Raw genomic sequence first — 5,947 nt, forward strand, 5'->3', positions numbered from 1 at the left:
CCCGCCGCCGGCCCGCCCTTCATCGTGGTGAGTTTTTTCTTCTGTTTTTTAGATTTAGTTTATATTTGTTTAGTTTAGGTTAGTTTAGTTTATTTAGTTTAGTTTAGGTTAGTTTAGGTTAATTTAGTTTATTTTAGGTTACATTTAGTTTATAGTTTTGTTTAGGTTTTTTTCCTGTTTTTAAGAATAATCAAGAAAGATGAAAAAAAAGAAAAAAAAGAAGAGGAAGAAGAAGAAGAAAAAAGAACAATAAGTAGTAGTTGAAGAAGAGGATGAAAAAAAGAAGTAGAAGTTGAAGATGAAAAAAAGAAGTAGGAAAAGAGAGCGCCCAGGGACGAGCGAGTTAGTGGGTTCCTCGGTGTCGATGGAACCCTAAATAGCAAGTATCATCGGTGCGAGGTACATGTGGCCGTCGGTGTCGAATACTATACCCACGTCCCACAAGTGACGCCAATGTCCGGCGTCCCAAAGCAACTATTCTCGGCGTCGATGGCTGTCGAACACCATTGCGAATTTGTCTGGCAGCCTCTACGATAATGATTAAAAGACAAGTGTTGAAATTTGAAACACCCAAACTGACTCAAGTCGGTTTGGTTGTTCAAAATTTCAAAACTTGGGTTTAATATTCATTGCAGAGGCTGCCAGACAAATTCGCCAAGGTGTTCCACCGTCATCAGCCACCAGAACTATTGTTGTGGGACGCCGGGCGCCGTCTTCACTTGTGGGATGTGGATCTAGTGTTCAACGCCGACCGCCTCATGTAACTTGCATCGATGGTAGTTGCTATTTAGTTTACCCGGGGATGAGCGGGTTAGGGGGTCGCTATGTTACTCATCTTTGGATTTAAATGTGCAGTTATTTCATCGCTGCGAGGGTCTAGTGTTCGACGAGCTCCGCCCCTGCGTTCGTTGGTGAGCACAAATGACATCTCCCGATGAAACTTGCTAGCTATAGGTGTCAATCATCAGTATGCGTAACCATTATGCGTCTCCCGTTTGAAAGGGTTACATCTATAAATATGCATGCATTTGCATATTTATAATCGTGATTCTTTCGACTTATCCAACGTTATCCATGGACAACCCGAGTATGTGTAGATTGGGTTCATTTTCCCATATGCTCAGCTCTGAATCCGATGCAGAATTTCGTCAGTGCCACCCTGTTGTCTCCGGGTACACATTCTCTCTGCTTATTGCCGAAACGTGTATCAGGAGAATAGTGGGGAGGTGCTACCGTTTTTTTTGACTGGGGACTGCAGGGCTTACACCCCATAGCATTTTATTAAAATCAAGAATAGCAGGTACATAGAAAGGTTCCTTAAGAAAAGGAACAAAACAGAAGAAGATAAAAGAAAACTATGTACAATCTAACCTAAAAGAGAAGGAAAATCTAACTATACATGTCACCTCTCAAGGAGGAAGGAAATCAATCCATTTAAGCAGTGCCTCCCTGTGTTTTGACTTGATTCTGTGAGCCAAAAGGGAAATGTCATGGACAAAACCATTTCTCCACTGTCTGTAGGTAGGTCTGATATACCTGAAAGCTTTATCATTTCTGACTTTCCAGATATTCCACCAAGTAAGAAACACCACTTCAGAAAAGAAAGGCTTATTGAACTCCTTCCTAGCATGGCATGCAATCTGAACCATATCCTGATTGTTGGGCCATGAAATCTGCAGGTAATTCCAGACTCTCATGCTGAAGTTAAACTGAAAAAACAGATGATTCCTGTCTTCAAGAGCTCCTATAGGGCAAAGCACACATTCAGGCCCATCATTGATCTTCCACTTCCTGCGCTGAATCATATCCTTGGTGTTTACTCTATCCATAATGACAAGCCAGGCAAACATTTTGGTTGTCATAGTACATCATGACTTCCATATCCAACATAGCAAGGGGTTAGTTGGAATTGGCTCATGGACCAGATCATAATATTTCTTGGCTGTGTATCCAGATTTCTTTCCATGTTTCCAATACCAGCAATCCTTAGCATTATCATCCAAGGAGATATCAGACAATATTCCAGAAAGTTGATTTAGCTCCCTGTAGGCCATTTCAGATAATGGCAGAGAGAACATGCTATGAAACTCACCAGTGGCCATTACTTCCAGAACAGAAGAATTTTTTTGTATGCAAAATGAGAACAACCTGGGGAATCTATCCTGTAGTGGAATGCAAGAATTATCCACTTCCCAGGAATCTGACCAGAATAGCAAGGAGTCACCTTTTCCAACGCATACTGAAGACACAGCCCTGAATGTATCCATTAGCTTACATATGTCCCTCCACCAAAAAGAGCCACACATAGCAGTGTCATGTGGGACTCTCTGATAATAATAACTGTCCCAGATCAAATGAACCCATGGAACATCAACTTTGTTATAGAATTTATTGAGGAACTTCATTAACAAAGCTTCATTCTGCAGCCCCAGGTTCAGGATGCCAAGCCCACCCTTTAATTTAGGTCTACATACCAGAGGCCAGGCCGCCAAAGAGTTCCCCTTTTCCTGGCCATATTTTCTCCAAAGACACTGTCTTTGTATTCTTTCCAGTTGTTTCAAAATCCCTTGTGGAATAGATAAGCTACAGAGGAAGAATATTGGCAATGAGGAAATAACGGAATTTACCAACTGCAGTCTGCTACCTTGTGGTAGAAACCAAGAGCTAGCAGTCAACCTTCTTTCCATGCAGTCCACAAGTGGCAAAAGGTCCACAATTTTGGGCCTAGTGGTTCCCACTGGGAACCCCAGGTATGTGAAAGGCATCACCCCCAGTTGACATCCAAATTGAGCAGCAAGAACATTGGCATAATTGGTATCCACATTAATTGGGTACATTGAAGATTTGTGGTAATTAATCTGCAAACCAGTTGCCAGAGAAAAGGAGTCTAGAATAGCTTTTAGCACCTCTAACTGAGCAGACTCAGCAGCCACAAACAATAATGTGTCGTCAGCATATTGAACCACTGGATAGTCAGGATCATGAGTTACTAGGGGTAAGGAAAGGAGTCCTTTGCTGAGTTGATCATTAATCATAGTCTGCAGAAGGTCAGCAACAAGCACAAAGAGCAAAGGTGAGATAGGATCACCCTGCTTTACCCCACATTTACACTTGAAATGGCTACCTGGAACCCCATTAAGCAGGATTGATGAGGTTGCAGAGGACAACAATTGTTGTATCCAAGAAATCCATCTATTATCAAATCCCTTTGCCACCATTATTTTTATAATTGCCTCATGCTGTATGGAATCAAATGCTTTTTCAAAATCCAACTTAAGCAACATGATTGGCCTTTTTGATTGATTGCACTGATGAATGTACGCAAAAGTCCATGCAATACAAACCTGAATGGATCTAGATTTGATAAAACCATACTGATTCTTGTGAACACATTTAGTTATTTCATCTTGAAATCTGTTTGCAGTAAGTTTAGTAAGGAACTTCAACCCCACACTTGTCAATGTTATTGGCCTAAAATCACTGGCAGTCTCAGGTGACAGCTTTTTGGGGATCAGAGTGATATATGCCTCACTGAGATTCTCTAGTTTAACAGTTGCTACCGAAATTTTGTGTCGGATCCGGAGCAAAGCATGGGAAAACGAACCCGATCTACACATACTCGGGTGGGATTAGGACCTATCCTTACCTATTAGCGTGTAGGTTGCATGGATGTAATAAAACTGACAAACTCCATTAACTGATGTATATGGTTTGCTTAATTATGTATATATTTCTTGTGTGTCCAGTAGGAAGTCAATATGAGTGATCGTGCATGAATGTACACCGGTTACACTAGTCAGAAAGTTTGGACCGAGGAATGGTTAACAAAAACCAAGGGGTTTGTTAGAGCCGCATTTGCAAATGGCTAGGAATTTAGCCGGTGCCCCTGTGCCCGTTGCAACAACTATAAAAAGAGGGACGAGCTTCAAATGAGTAAAGACCTGCAGAAGTTTGGTCTTACGCCTGGTTACACGGTCTGGACATTACATGGTGAGTCTTCCCAAAGTGCCAGAGCCGAGGTCCGTCATCGCACTAACGACCTAGCATGGTACCGGGACCGCAGACATGGTGCAAGACTTTGACAATGCTCGAGAGTCGGACAAGGAGATGGAGGAATCTGCAAAGGCCTTCACTGAAATGTTGGAGTCCTCAAAACGTCCTCTCCACGAGCACACTGAGCTTTGTCAGCTGTATGCCATCTCACAAATAATGGCTTTGAAGGCTCAATTCAACTTGGGCAGAGAATGCTACGACGCGATGATGACAATATTCGGACGATTTCTACCCAAAGGCCATGTGGTACCTCCAAACCTGTACCAGTCAGACAAAATCCTTCGTGCTCTTAAGGCGCCCTATGAGAAGATACATGCCTGTGATAAAGGATGTGTCTTATTTAGGCTTCAGTATGAGGACTTGAACTATTGTCCCATTTGCAATTCTTCCAGGTATGTTGTGGTAGACAACGGTATGGGTGAGAAGACGCGGACCAAAATACCCGTTAATGTTCTTCGGTATATGCCAATCATACCAAGACTTCAACGTCTTTTCATGGTCAAAGAGACGGCCAGACATATGACATGGCACAAATCGGGCAAAAGAACCGAACTAGATGCAGATGGGAATGTGATGATGTGCACACAACGGATGGTGAAGCGTGGAAGCACTTCAATGCATTACATAAGGAAAAAGCGGCAGATCCAAGGCATCCTCGAGTCGCCGTCAGCACAGATGGGTTCAGTGAGTTTGGTCAAATGGAAGCCCCATACAGTTGTTGGCCCGTGTTTGTCATTCCACTCAATCTCCCCCTGGGCAGATTATGCAACGAAAGAATATTTCCTGACGTTGATAATTCCAGGGCCCAACTATTCGGGGAAGAATATGAATGTGTACATGCAGCCGCTTAAGGACGAATTGCAAGAAGCTTAGGATAATGGGTTCAAGACATACGACGCCTTTAGCAAATAGAACTTCATAATGCATGCCTGGTACATGTACTTGATGCATGACTTGCCGAAGTATGCGCTATTCGTTGGCTGGTGTGTGCAGGGAAGGTTCCCGTGCCCCATATGCAAGGGAGCTCTTGAGTTTTGTTGGCTGATGGCAGGGTGCAAGTATAGTTGCTTCGACTTGCATAGACCATTTCTACATCCTGGCCATAAGTTTAGGAAAGACAAGAAGAATATCATCAAAGGTAGAGTTGTCAAACACTCTGCACCACCTGCGTTGAGAGGCCAACTGACCCTAGATCAGTTAAACGCTCTTGAGCCAGATCCAGAGCATCCAGGGTATTTCAAGGGGTATAATAAGGAACACGCATGGACTCACAAGACATGCTTCTGGGATCTGCCTTATTTTAAAGACCTCCTTTGCCCACACAACATCGACGTGATGCACACTCAAAAGAATATCGCCGAAGCCATTTTTGGTACATTGTTCGGCATAGAGGGGAAATCAAAGGATAATACTAAGGCTAGAGTAGATCAAGAGGAGCTATGTGATAGACCGTTACAAAACATGAAAGAACCAAAAGGAAAGGGGATCAACTGGACGAAGCGAAATGGTTCAATCTTGGAAGGCCAGCTATGAAGAAAATTATTTTGTGGGTGAAAATGTAGTTGATGTTCCCCGATGGGTATACAACAAATCTAAAGAGGGGAGCAAGTCTTCAAAAATTGAAAATATTTGGTCTAAAAAGTCATGATTGGCACATATGGATTGAGCGGATAATGCCGGTGATGTTGTGTGGCTTCATCCCTGAGGATGAATGGCTAGTACTGGCAAAACTGAGCTATTTCTTCCGTGTTATTTGTGTGAAAGAACTATCACCTGGCCTCCTAGAAGAAATGGAACATTTGGCGCCGGAGTTGATCTACAAGTTAGATAAGATCTTTCCGCCAAGCTTCTTTAATCCAATGCAACACTTAATTTTGCATCTCCCGACCGAGGC

This window comes from Triticum dicoccoides, chromosome 2A (genome assembly GCF_002162155.2).
Source record: "Triticum dicoccoides isolate Atlit2015 ecotype Zavitan chromosome 2A, WEW_v2.0, whole genome shotgun sequence".
NCBI classification, from domain to species: Eukaryota; Viridiplantae; Streptophyta; class Magnoliopsida; order Poales; family Poaceae; genus Triticum; species Triticum dicoccoides.